The following is a 15,358-nucleotide window of genomic DNA, read 5'->3' as shown; positions in this document are numbered from 1 at the left end:
CAGCAAAAACAATTTCTATTAACACACATCAACGCACAAACCCACCCCCGTGCTACTTATTTTGTTATGTCCCAACATTCTCATAAGAGTCCTACTTGCTACTACGCCATGCCTCATGCATCAACAATCTCATAACAGTCCAATATGCGATACACCAAAATGATCATATGTAAAATCCAATCAATCTAAAATAGTCTAACATGATCCAACAGCTCCAGCAGGCATCGTTCACAGAAAAAGCACAATCAACCACTTAACCAAAATATAATTGATAAATATCCAGCATTCATCAAACACAACCGATTTCTCATAAATATTCAATACGATTTCGAAACAACAGATTATAGTACCGGTATACAAATTTCATCATGAAAACCAATTACAACATAATAGCAATTCAATCATAGTCATCCAGGATTACCTGGCTACAATTTATTCACACAACCACATACTTTTCCCAAGATATATCAACAGTTTTATCAACAATGGAGTTTACTAAATGATAACAACAACAAGCGACATGCAAGTATCACACATGGGCCCACGAGCAAACAACCATATCATATCAGCACACAAGAACCAATCCCTCCAGTAAGAAACTACTTACAACAAAGAACCTAACACTCCTAAGCTCCGCCAAAAACTTCCTAAAACAAAGATACAAGCTTGAGTTAGAATCCTAACATAAACACATAAATCAAATCCAACAACGGGTCTAAGTGAGTCATTACTTACTAACTTCCACCGAATGGTTCCCTAAAATCAATTGGGTTAAAACTGGGTCAAAGTGGAATAAGCTCGGTACTTCAAAACGGAGTTCGAAAATGCTTGAGCTTGCTGGTCCGATGTCGAAATGCGATGGGTACTGCAAATCGACCTTCGTTTGGATGTGGGTAACCACTTAATAGATGCCGAAGGGGTGGGTATCGCAAATCGACTTCGTAGAAGGGTGGGTATCACGAACTGAGCTTCATTTAGGTGTGAGTCAACACCAAAAGTCGTCGAGAGGAAGAAAACGTCGCAAATCTGGGCTAAACACAAGCTAGTCGCTTCTGTCCGTGTTGGGGAGGGGGATTACAGGTACGAGGGCGTCGAACAACGTAACGTCGAAGGGAAAGCCGCGGTCGAGATAGTCGGATCTGACGAGAACCGCTGCTGTTTTGAGGGGTTGCACATCGTCGCTTGGAACACGTCAGACTTGCTCGTGATCCACTCGATTTTGACCACAATCGAGTTGTCGGGCACTGGGTTCGTGGGAGAGCCTCGGATCTGATGGTCGGAGGCAGGCGGCTATCAGATCGTGCTGGAATCCGTAAGAGTTATCGCGCACGAACACCAAATGGTTGTCGCGGGTCTTGTTGCAGAACCACCGGAGGAGTGATGGGCATGGGTCACCGGCCGCTGGGTCCAAAGAATCACCGCCACTGTGCCGTTGCGTGCAGAATCGTCGGTTGTTGTTCGTTGTTGCTGCTTGCCGGAGAAGAAGGCTGAGCAGGGTGGTCTGGCGGCTACCAAGAGGGAGAGGAAGAAAGAGATCCTAGGGCTTCTTGTTTTTGTTTTGTTTTTTTTTTCCTTTTCTTTTGTTTGTTTGTTTTCACTAAAATCTCAAATCCCTAATTTTTAAAAGGAAGCCCAACAAAACCACAATGGCCAAAACAAGAAGCTCCAAAATGACACTTACGTTCAACAAATAAAACCCACCACAACCCGAAATAAAATAGTTAACTTAAACTCTAAAACCCAAGAATTTAAATAAAAAAAAAAAGTGAAAATCGAATTTCCCAAAAACCTTTGATTTAAGATTTAATTAAAAATCTCCTTCAAAACTCGATAACTTAATTTATCTTAATCCAACAAAATTAAACTTAAATTATAGTTTACCTAGAACTAGAATTCTAATGTAGAAGTCCAAAAATTTAATTACCAGCTTAGGGAAAAAATCCAAAGGCACCATTTATCCAAAAATAAACGAGCCAGAGAACACGGGGCGTTACACATATAATCTTGGAATCTTAATTGTAACGCCCTCGAATTTCAACATCACTTTCCAGGTAACTTTAGCAAACTCCCTGTTCAACCCCTCCCCAATAAGGAAAACATAAAAACAACTATCGTAAAGACAAATGTGTAGATTCATAATGCAACCAACTCCTAAAAGAAATTCACCTGCCCTCAGTGGGCTAGTAAATCAATAAAGCAAAGGAACTTCCATTTGTCCAACAAATCCAACATAAACGAGTAATTCAAATAAGTAAAAACAACAGTTCATCTGGAAAATCTCTCAACACATCAAAACAACAATAATTATTCAACCACTAACAAGAAGTCCCTAATGCATCCAATGGTCAAAATACAATTAACCTATCCTAAACAAAATTAATGCAGCCTAATGGTCCTTCTTCGGTCAATCCTCCTCCACGTCATCACCATGGTCAAGGACTCGGTCTACACCTGAAACAATAATTACAGAGGGGTGAGTATATAAAATACTTCGTTAGCCCTCACTAACCATTCATAAAAACATCATGCTTGTAATCACAACAATATCAAAATATGATAACTAGTAATCATGCATCGATAGGTCATAACGGTTAATCAACACACACACAAGCATCCAAAATATCAAGACTCACGTAACTTTGACCACAAGGCCTGTTGGTCTCTAGCTTATTCAAGCTACTTCTAACCCATCACACTATGTTAGCCCTCCAAGTCTAACTCTTCGAATCGTATCGATTCTTGACATTTATCCCCAAGGCTCTGACACTCCTCTACAGAAGCTTAGCGTTAGACTTTGCCATAGGCCTCGAACTGTGCATCGACCCTTGACCCTTTATGCCTAAGGCCTCGACGACTACTCGGCGTATTGGTCCTTTCCGCCACCACGTCAAGATCTTATACTCATCATGTCGACCCCCAACCTTTTGTATCTGGAGTCTCCACACTTATCTCTACCAAGACTGGTGTATCGACCCCCAGGACCTTTTATACTCGAAGCCTCGACACCTAATAGTGACGTATCAGCCCCTGACCTTTTACACACATGCCCTAAATTTCCTTTTCATAACAAACCAACACTGACATTCCACTCCTAGTTTTCAACAAGGATCCTCGCACAAGCTATTACATTATGCTAGTCACAACAATCTCCACAACAAGAAAAATCCAACGTGCTTATATCAAATCAATCGTAACAACAATCAGTCTTTCCATGATATTAGGCATTCTACTCACATGTTGAGCAACAAAATACCACTTCCTATCATGCTAAAAGATGCTAAAAGATGAAGCAAGACCAACATATTTTAACCGCCAAGTATAATTCATGCATATGTCCAGAGTTCATCCCAGAACACAAATCCATAACAAGCCAATACATATTATCAAACCAGGAACAGCCATAAAGAATCATCATACATACTGTTGGGATTTTCTCTACCTTTAAAAAGATTAGAGACTCGTGCAAGCGCACACAGTCACAAATAATACTTGGGAGTAATCCAAGATCGAATGCTGAAGGACTTGTTGCTTTTAAAAACTGTTTAATGAAGTGAATGATCCAAATATGCAATTGTATTTTATGAAGAAAATAATGATGAAATGTTGTTGTTTAGGGTTTTAAATATTAAGCAATTTAATAAAACTCAACCTCTTTTCTTCCTACCTTAGTTTTGATGCAAAACATGGAAAACACACTTTGTTGGGAAAATGCTCCTGGCGCAATTCTGGCTTTTTTTGGGATTTTGAGTTCTACTCTTTCACTACTACTGCTTTTGGTTGCTGCAGAGGTTAGGGTAACCTATATGTCTATGTGTGATTACAATCCTAGAGAATATTTATCAACTCATTTGCATTATGGGTCAGAGGGCCTATGTCTATGACTATATTTATGCACTTATGTCTAAGTCACATCCCATATTGAAATCCTATTATTTTACCTAACTCACCCTTCTCAGGGTTGGGCTTTAGTGTATACATCAAGTTCCCGCTGGGCAAATGGAGAAAAGACTTAAAGAGAAGTTTTTAGAAACCAACCCGAAAAAGTGTCAGGTACAATTCTAAGCAAATCTCGAGTGTGTTAACAATCAAATCATTTTGACTAAGACATTCCACAAAGAGGTTGATAACTAATTTAGAACATTATTAAAGGAAAGAAAATGCGCTAAAACATAAAAGAAGTATTTTTCATTGAATTAAAACGAAAAATGAGTTGTACAAAAAGTTCTAGCTTGACCCTCTTCTCTCTCGAGCGTGAGGGTAGTGTAAACTCGCTAAAGAACTTAAGAAGAACAAAATAAATGCAGAACAAAAGATAGAACTTGAATTAAAAGCAACACAGTAAGTAAACGTACGAAAATACAAGAAAATAACAACTAAACCTTGAATCTAAAGCCTAAGAACGAGTTCTACAACGAATGAGAAAGTAAATGAAGCTGAAAACGAGCTTGGAAGGGAAGATTTGCTTATGGAGGAATGGCTTTCTTATTAGGCCCTTGGAGTCGTTGAATTTCCTACCTTTTTAGGTGGAAATGAGTTGAGATACACCTAACCAGTCCTATTTGACTTAGACTCGCGACTATAGCTTTGATTCAAACACATAGGAAATGTCCTCCTTGGCCTTCATTAATCAAAACGCACGTTTTGGCAAAATGGACTCCAAAATTGCACCAGACACAATTCCTGCAAAACAGAAAACTGTTATTTTCTTCCAACTTTGACCGCATTTTTCTCATATTTTTCCTGAAGTATCATATTTTGACTTTTATGCAAAAATGTTCTATGCATGTTCTATTTTATGATATATAATCATTTTTGGCAAATAATGATGGAAAAGGGGTCAAAATCATGGTCAAACAGGGCTACCGACACATGTTTCTGCAGTAAAAAGTCAACCCTAACACATACCCAAAAAAATTTGACACACCAATCATACAAAAAAAAACATAAGATTCATCGGATGCTCCTCAACATTCTATCCAACCATAACTAATCTGGCCCAGCAATAGCAGTCAACAAGTAAGAAAACCAAGTCTAACATTGACAAATATAATAGAATGATTTTCAGAGCCAAGCACAAAAAGACAGAAAGCCTGCAACGAGTAATAAAAGCAGACATATAAATTTAGAGTAATGAAAAACAACAGCACGAAGGCTTATTCGATATGATCAGCACTCAATCACTCATGCACACGCCCCTGGTACTACTTACTCATTGCTACGCTTTTAAACCTTGCATCGATTCAACACCTAGGCATGAAGAGATAAAAGACAGCAAATTACAACAAAATTCCAGCCATCGAAATCGATTCTAAGAGGGTTTTGAAAGGTCCGTTATCGGAAGCCCACTTAGTTTGAGTGCGGGTAACTTAGATCGAGCTTCGAACGAGCGTGGGTAGGTGTCGAACGTCCCAAAAATGCTGTTGTCCATGATTTGCAACAAGGAAGACACACTAAGACTACTACTGACGCTGGTGGATGTTGTGGACAGAACACGGGCTCCTAAAAATGGGCTGCTACGGTCGTGGGTTGCAGCTGAACAACCGCGCCGCCATGAGAATGGAACAGAACCGCCATCGCTTGATCTCGTTACTGTCGTGCCACCGAGAGTCAAGGTCACCGGAGAGTGGGTTTCACCGGCCACTGGATTTTTATCGGGGAAGGGCAGTGCGGTTGGGTAACTAAGAAGAAGGAGAACACGAAGGGAGGGGGCTGGTGGGTCATGCAAAATGGGGAGGAAAAAGTTGGTTCCAGGGTTTTATTTTCTTTTTCTCTATGGTTTAAATTAAAAGCCCAATTATCAATTAGTTAATGTTTTTGGAAGACTGTTTTATAAACTTATTTTCACAAATGTCTGAAAGTTTTTTTTCAATTTTACACTTCTAGATTTATGCATGTAGAATTTTTTTATAATACCGATTTTACTCTTATTCATTGCATTTACATTTATAATTATATATATATTTTTAAATTTAAAAGATTTAAATCCCTAAATTGTAATTATATCCTTTTAATTATTGTGTGCCCCATAAAATTTCTCAATACTAATCCATAATTCACCCCTCCAAAATGATTTATTCCCATGATTTACCAATATTATTAACTACAAAAATATCTCAATTTGTCTCTCTCCTTGTGTAATTTCCCACTAGGTGTCGGAAGCCACCGCCGTTCGGATGGATTCGATTCAACAACTACTTAAACATTATAAAATATATCCGACTAAACTTTTTGAGTTACAAAATATATCCGGATATAATCTAAATCCCATATATACTCGGATATCTTATCATTATCTTCAAATTACTTACAACTATCTCCTTTAGTTAATACTCTAATTCAAACTAGTTAATAATTACAACTAAATGATTCTAACTAGTTCTATATTTTATCCAATATACCCAACTCGACTCAGTATAAGGAATCAAACTCACTATAAGATATATCCACATATATACAATAGTTCACACCTAAATTTTGCATCACAGAAATCATAACAGTACAAAAACAACCATTGAAGATATATGGGTATGGAAGGGGTTTAACAGTACAAAAAAAAAATTCAGGGTTTTCAACATTGTTCAAATATGAAATCGAAAACTAGGAGGATATATTGGAATGCAAAATATGTCGATGTTTATATGGTGAGACAAAACAAACCTTTTGATCGGCGACTAGACAATGGTCGGGATAAACAAAGACGAAGGAGAAGCTAGACGGACTACTACGGCGACTCAGAAGAATGGAGACAGAGACCGGAGACGAAGGAACGCAGACGGCGGTCAAAGACAAAGTAACGAATGGAAACGGAACGACAAAGGAAGAATAATATTTGACGAACTGCTCCAGCGATGAAGAAAAATAGAGATGGCGGCCAGAGAAGAAGGAACGTAGACAGCAGCCGGAGATGAAGGAACGCAGACGACAGCCGGAGATGAAGGAACAGACGGAAATGGAACAACAGAGGAAGAAGAAAAGTGGATGAAGGAGATTTTGAATTTTTTCAATAATGGACGATTTTGGGGATTTGGTATTTTTTACTTTTGGAAAGTATAATTAGGCAAATTTAAGGGATTTAAATTGTAACGTTCCAAGTAGTCAATTTTGGATTTTAAAATTAATTAATATTGAGATGTAAATACAAAAGGATATACTAGTAATTTGGGCGATGGGTACCATCTTAAATAGGGTTGTTTCATGACAAAAGTATAAATTTTATATATTCAATCCTTTTATGTAATTATAGTTTCTAAATAGTCTATCAATGTACTAATCTCATTACCAATTTTTAGGAAAAAACCCATGAGTTAAAAGAACTAAAATTCTAGTTTTCAAACAATACTAAACTTAATTGTCTCCAATAGCATAAATAAAACAAATAAGTCCAGTAGTCCAGGACAAAAGCCGAAAATACACTTCATTAATTAAAATAAAACTCACGACACCACGACAGCCCAAAATAAAATAAAGTAGAACAAATTCAAATAAATTAAAATAATTTCTAAATAAAACCCTGAGACTTGAGGTTAATCTAACCTGAGTAACGCGGGGCATTACATTAAGTCTATGTACTCACCACCACGATCTGATTGAAGTGTTTTAATAGACTTACCTAATGAATTTTCTACTTCAGTCTTATACTCTTTGAACTTTTCAAGAGATTCAGATTTACGTTGCATTAGGTAAAGATACCAAAATCTTGAATAATCATCTATGAAATAGATGAAATATTCATACCCACATCGAGCTTGAACATTCATCGGACCACAAAGGTCTGAATCTACAAGTTCTAAAGGTTTCTTTGCTCTATAACCCTTTGCTGTAAAGGGTCCTTTAGTCATTTTACCTTCAAGGCATGATTCACATACTAGTAAAGAGTTGTCGTCTAACTCACTTAAAAGACCACTCTTAACCAGTTTCTCAATCCTGTTGAGGCCAAGCCTAAGGTGCCAAAGATCAGCATTTTCTTTAGGAGAAATTCTTTGTCTTTTGGACTGTGTTGTTGCAGTTTTAAACAATTCAGTGTTTAGAATTGTTTTAGTTAAAGTTCGTCTTAGTACGTAAAAGTTATTTTTTTAATTTGTTGAACAAATTTCAACACTTTTTCTTATAATAAACGCTTCATTAGAAAGAAAAGAGATTGACATAGATTGTTCAAGTAAGCAAGCAACAGAAATTAAATTCCTCTTTATTTGAGGGACAATGTACACATTATCTAATAACACGTATCTATGCTTGCTTAAAAATAAGTTGGCGCTGCCCACCGCAACAGCAGAGACAATCTCCCCGGTTCCAACTCTGAGTGACATCTCTCCGACCTTCCATTGTCTCCATGAACTAAGTTCCTGTAAGGAAGATAAAACGTGATTAGTGGCTCCTGAATTAATTATCTAGGTAGAATCATCATTCTCCACTAAACATATTTCTAGAACGAGTAAATAGAATTTACCTTCTTTTGCTTTCTTCTTATTGGCCAAGTACTTCGGGCAGTTCCTCTTCCAGTGTCTACCAACACCACAGTTGAAACATTTCCGTTTGGCTACAACCTTAGCCTTCTTCCCTTTCTGGGTAGCAGCAGGAATAGTTTTAATCCCCTGTCGACCTTTCTTCTACTTGAAGTTCTTCGAACCCGAAGAAGAAGGTCCAGACTTAGTCCTCGAGTCGAATCTCTGAGGAAGTTTTTGTTGGAGGTGACAACATTTGTCTCTCCTTTAGGTCCCTTGTTTTTCATGAGAGACTCGGAGCTCATTGAGGAGCATGGTTAGATTTTATTCCAGTTTATTCACGAAACTAAAGGAAGCTCTTCGGAAGAGACACTAGAGTAAAACTGACTTGGCTGGACTCATTGATGACAATGCCATTCATCTCCGCCATGTTGAAGTGGACCATCATACCGAGAACATAGTCCCCGAACAGATGTTCCCTCCTTCATCCATAATTTGAAGATAAATTTGAGAGCTTAATGCATGACTTGTGTGGAAGGTTGTTATTTGAGATTTTGGAATGAAAATAAATGATAGAGTGCAAGTGCACATCCGTCACAAGTACTAAAACGAAATGAATATTCAGAGTATCGATCATCAGGGACAAATGAAGTCTTTTTAATGGAAATGAAGTTGATCGGTGACTTTGAAATTGAATTTAGGGTAACAAATATCAAGGATAATGTTGGTTTTGGTATTCTAAAACTCAATGCAATAAACCTAGCCCAGTTACTTCGGATTAGCTAAAAATACGACATTTTATTTTTCCAAATAGGCACCAGGCGCCTCTCAATATTTTTCATCGATTTTGCTTTGTCATCATCTTATGTCTAAGTGATTTTGAAGATATAAGTTCGTCTCTAATATGTCTATTAGAAAATATAACTTAATTTAATAAAAATCAACTGTAACCTTAGGTCGAGGTCTTATGTCTAGGCTACCCGAGCGAAATCATTATGTCTAAAGTATTTCTCTCTAAATTTAAATCATTAAAGTTGTGAAAATATATCAACCCTTTCAATATTGATGTTTGGTTAAAACATTAATTGGCCATATCAAGTTTTAACTTTAGAAAACAACCTTAAATGATAAAAGAAAAGCAAAACACCTTTTGCGACGACATGATTAAAAGATTAATAGAATTAAAACAAGATGAAAATGGGTGAGTTGTAACCCGAATGACCCTAACTCGTTCTCTTTTCAAGATTGGGGAGCAATACTCATCGATTCCACAAGATTGTGTGATTACAACTTCGAAATGAGAGAGAGAGAGATATAGATGAATATCAAAGAACTTGTTGGAATTTTAATTGAATAAGATCAAACTTACAATTCAAGAATAATAAGCTGGAAAATAAAGGATGAACTTAAACAACAACTAGAAAATGATCACTTGAGAATGATGAATGAAGTGAGGGAGATGTTGTATTTATAGGAACTTCAAGGCGGTTAGGAAGTTGAGACTTTCGTGGAGAGTCATTCTTTTAAAATATCTTTAGGTTGGTTTGTTGTTGAATTGGCCATCATCAATGCACTGAAGACATGTGGAAGGGCTTGGGAAGCTTCAACACAAAAAAAAAATCTTGTGTGTTACATTAAGGAAATTCTTGGAATTGGGGAAGACGCCTAGCTTGGAATTTTTCTGCACAAATTTGTAATTTCCGTTACAAATCAACTCTAGAATATGTAAAAATGTCCTATATGCATGTATAACCTAAGATAACTCGAACTGAACGGCTTTGGACACTAAAGTAAGCTCAAAACACGGCTTCTGAGTGTAAAACAGTAGAAAACAACACCTAACTAGTTTATTTTTACCCTTGTAAACAAGGAAAATCAGTTTTCCAAACATGTCACGCTCTCATACTTCTTGGCCAAAACATTAGATATGCTGGCCATGATGTAGACTTGGACCTTTGAGTTAGACTTTGTCCATCTGTCATATACGCCACGAACAGCTTTCGTGGCATCAGGTTTAGGGGCCTCTGGACAGGCCTCCGTTAAGACAAAGTAGATATCATCTACTACGAGTATGGTGTTCAAGTTCGTTTTCCACGTGGGATAGTTATCCCCAGTCAGTTTATCGGTGGCGAGAAGTGACATTAAAGGCGCATACATAATTGCGGAAACAAACAAATTATTTACATTATAACTTTGCAAAAACTCTTCACACCAATCAAATTTAACAAATTAAGAAATAATAAACCCTAACAATTAAATAATTTACAATGATACTTCAATGATTTATAACAACCGCCATCGAATAGTAGTCAATTATTCATTCATTGAATTGAGACTATCTCAACCAAGGATCACTCTTACCCCTATAATGATTAGCTACCATTTTATTTGGTGCAGAAATCATTAACTTAATAATTTCTTATAAGTGTAGCCCTTTCATTTTAGACCTTAAAAATCTGCCCTGACACACCCACCGAAGGGTAGAACAACATCATTGCAAAAATTTTAGAACCCTATCCATTTTTGGAGTTTGTCATAGCACTAATCTTATGCAAACACCTTTTTTTGAAGGGAGGATTCTCCTAGGGCACCATGAGGCCGAGCATGAAATCCCTTGCTTTGCAAACTAATGAAGGAGACCGTAGGAAGTGTTGTCACACGACTTTCTCTCACTTACTTTACATACTTTCTCCATTCACCTTGATATTGACTCATGCAAACAACTTTTGAAGGGAGGATGCTCCTAAGCCACCACGAGGCCGAGCATGAATCTCATAGTGTGAACTTCACGGAGAGCGTGAGGGAAAAGAGTATATACTATACATACCTCGTATATGAAACATATTTGTATGTTATATACTTACAGTAATCCTCCTACTAAGTATTTTATAACTTCGGGTTTATTATTTAAGAAAAACTAACTAAAACATTTTTCCTTAAATAAAATCATTTGCTCAATACAACTTGTTTATATTGGATAGTTTTATACTAATGTTTTTAGTTTATGAAACGATCTAATAAACTAAAACATTATTGCATTCTTCTTAAAATATTGACTAACTCAACCCCTAGGTCGGTTCCCAATTCCTGATGTTCCCTAAACGGTCAGCTTAAATACCTCAACCTAGACTGAACGTTGTTAAGGCGAGTTCTCTTATAGGCAATATTTATAATTAAGTTTTTTTTTTTAAGAAAAAACTCTAACCTTATTAGGAAAAAAAATTAACATAAGGTTTAATTAATTAATTTTAAAACCCTTTTTAGAACAAATTAATTAGCCCTAAACATGCAATACTAAGCTTTAAATATACGTAGCAATTATACATATAATTAAACTTAGCATGCATCAAATTACATTCATAAAAATATAACAATTATATTTACTTTATAATTAAACTTAGCATGCATCAAATTACATTCATAAAAATATAACAATTATATTTACTAAAGAAATTTCATGCTGAATGCAACTCATTTTTCCATTAATTAAAATAACAATTATATAAATTACAAGAAAAATACATCATGCTTCATATACTATAACACTTATATTTATACAATGCATGATCGTGCTTTAAGTTATGGTGAGATTTTAATCTAAATGACATACTTTATGTATCTACATTTAATTAAACATACATTCATAACTTGTAATAATTAACAAGTAGCAAATTGGACTTTGGTTTTGATATCCTAAAAACATATTAAATTAATATAATCTTTTCATATATTAATAATATTAATTTAATATAAGAAAAAACGGGAAAAAGAATAAAAACGAAAAACACAACTATTACTACCTAAACCCAGGACCACTACTTTTATAGTGTATCACTAGACACTCTAGACAATGTCGCAACATTGTAATTTTTTAAGCAATTTGCGTGTTTGCTAGTGTTTCAAGTGATTTTTTTTTTTCAAATTTCCGAACTCAACCTTAGGTCTTCTCCTTCAACTTCAAAAATTATGCTAAATCGTGGCCAAAAACCTTCAAATTCATCCCGTAGGAACAATACAGACTTACACAATGATTTATAACATTAAATGCCGAAAACCATCAAGCCTGTTACAATGATCAAATCAAACGAATTTGTCAATCTAAATTTCAAAACCAACAAACATCCAATTGCAAAACCCATAAACCTCAAACATCAAAATGTAGAAGAAAACCCACCATATTTAGTGCAAAATTTCAATAGAAAATTTAGAACGAAAAAATATTCTCTGAGGGGATGTGAATCCCATAGCAAAAGCAAAAGCAGTAGAAGGCGTTCTTAAATATCTTTTGAAATTTGAAACTCAAAAAAATATAAAACAGGGAAGAAAATTATGGATATCTTACCATTTTAGATATAGGATATCATTTCCTCACGGGAAATTCCAAGACCATCATGATATCTTATTCTTTTTATTTAATTAATAATAAATAAATTAATTAATTTAATAAATAATTATTAATCTAATTAATAATTAATTAATTTAAATCTAAATATTAATTAAATAAATAAATAATTAACAATGAATTATTTAACTTTTAAATAAATATCACATATTTAATTATTGAATCAATAGCATCTCTCTTTTAATATGAATCTTGATTATGTAATCCTACTCAAATATTTATCTCATAACATATCATTTAATTATTGAATATTTATTAAAAAATAAAAATTTATCATAATATACATTATATAAATTCCTGGAAATTGAAATTCTTTATCTTCTAAATTTATATTAATTAAATTTCTGAATTAAGTTATTTTCAAAATTCCATGGACAAAAAATAACACATCTCAAACAACTACAAACGTGCAAAAATGTCTCAAAATCAACATTCAAAAGTCTATATTTTCCATAACTCTAAACGTGCAGAAAAGTCACATACTTCGGCGAGACAGGGCGGTGGCGGCACCGGCGCCACCTTGAAAAAGCAAAACGAAGGAGCAGCGACAACAGTTGCTTCGATCTCGCTCAAATGTCACTTCGAACACGCTTTCGCTTTAGATCTCGCTCCCTAACACGCTCTCGTTCAAATCCGCTCCGCTCCCTAACACGTTCTCGTTCAGATCTCGATCTCGCTCTCGTTCACAATCTCGCTAGAATCTCGCTCTCGTTCACACTCTCGCTAGAATCTCGCTATCGTTCACACTCTCGCTAGAATCTCGCTCTGAACGCACAAGAACTTGGAATGGTTGGGCGCGACGGAGGGAGTGAGAGAAGAGAGAAGGCTAGAATTTTAGGCGATATTTTAGAGAGAGATGAAGGGGGTTAGGGGGGCGGCTGGATTTTTGTGAGGAAGAGAGAGGGAAATATTAAAAAAACAAAACCCTATTTTTAAAGAGAGGAAGGATGACTTTTTCTATGATATATTTGACTTTTTCTTTTTGTTTCAATTTTAGATCACCACAACTTATAGAATAAAATCATAGTTTTGTGATAGTTAAGATTATTTTTGTTTGGCATTTGATCCAAATGATAACATGTTTCTAATTTTGGAGAATTTATGACGTTGATAAGCTTTTTTATGGTTTCAAAATAATTTTTGAGAATTTGTAAAAAAGAAAAAAAAATTTGGATTAAATTTTAAATTTGAATACCATTTATGATTAAAATTAACGTGCTTCAAGGAGCGAAAAATCTTCCGGTTCTTGATTATTTGCTAATATTTTGAAATTAAATTTGATCAAATTGTTTTAAAATTTATTTATTTAATTTAATCCTAATGATTTAATATTGTTTATTATTTCATCTAAAGTAAGCAAATTTATTATTTTTTATTAAATGATATTATATTTCAAAAATTTGGAAACTATTTACTTTATAATTTTGTTTAATGACTGAATTTATAAAAACAAAATACTAACATTTTCGAATTACGATTCTTTAATCTCCGCCTCAATTGAAATGAGTAACAGAAACAAAAAAAATCGGGATTCAGTTATTTTTTTCACTCTCTCTCACGCTTTCTCTCTCTCTCACGCTTTCTCTCTCTTTCTCTTTCCCGTTCACGCTCTCACTCTCTTTCTCATTCTCTTTCACGCTCTCTCTCTATTCCTCGATTCGCACTCTCTCTTCTCGTTTTCACTCTCTTTTCTCCTTTTCTTTCTCTCTCTTCTCTCTCTCCTCTCTCTTTTTTTTTTCGTTCTAATATAAAGAATTTGTGGGAGAGAAAAATCTCTGGATCTCACCAAATTTGAAGGGATCAATCTCCAGATATTCCATCCAAAAACTGAAAAAAGCAACTTCAACAAGTCCTAAAAAACCCCTTCACTCTTTTCCAAAAACTACGTTTGAATTCAGAACACAAACAATAAAGATTTACAACCTACAACATTAACCCTACTGAAGTAAACGCATTGCTCCTTTTGAAACTACATACCATTGCAAAAGATTCATGTGGAATAAGAAAATAAAAAATGAAACAGAGGAGAAAGGGGGAAAATTTAGAAAATATATACATTTTAATTTTGAGAAAACTGGAAGAGAGAGAAGGTTTGAAATTCATACAGTTTTGAAAATTTGAAAAGAAAAAATGGGAAGTTTCAAATCAAAAAAATTTGGAAAATTTGAAAAGAGAGAGAAAAGGAAACACGAACCCTGTTTGGAACCTCCGTTCGAAATAGGTCCGATCCGTAATGATTTTAAATTTAATTGTAACAAATTCCCATTAAATTTAATTGTAACAAATTCGGATTTTGTTCTACTTTGGTGAAAAAAAAGCTTATCACTCCAACCTTACTTCATCAACCAAATTAGTTTCAAAAGTTCATTCATGAGTGGTTACTTTTTTCTTTTCTTTTTTTTATTCTAATAACTATAAACTGACTTTTTTTTTTCATCACGTAACAAAGATTTTTTTTATTGATTTTCTATTTTGTTTTTGTGTATTTAAGATTCCTTAAATATGGTTTAAATCT

The 15,358-nt window shown here is 34.9% G+C and overlaps 1 long non-coding RNA gene across 1 annotated transcript; it reads right to left on the bottom strand.

The window, feature by feature from the left end:
- Positions 1–8,122: 8,122 nt before the first annotated feature.
- LOC148209704 (uncharacterized) lies at positions 8,123–13,741 on the bottom strand. Its single transcript, XR_015792680.1, has 3 exons — positions 13,327–13,741; positions 8,447–10,122; positions 8,123–8,342 (listed from the first exon to the last, which is right to left on the bottom strand). It is a non-coding gene; the product is annotated as an uncharacterized LOC148209704 (long non-coding RNA).
- Between the last annotated feature and the right edge of the window lie 1,617 nt (positions 13,742–15,358).

The sequence above is a fragment of the Momordica charantia genome (assembly GCF_013281855.1).
Source record: "Momordica charantia cultivar OHB3-1 chromosome 8 unlocalized genomic scaffold, Mcharantia_2.0 BLBB01000008.1, whole genome shotgun sequence".
NCBI lineage: Eukaryota > Viridiplantae > Streptophyta > Magnoliopsida > Cucurbitales > Cucurbitaceae > Momordica > Momordica charantia.
The sequence above is the reverse complement of the archived record's forward strand: the minus strand, read 5'-3'. Positions and strand labels throughout refer to the sequence as shown.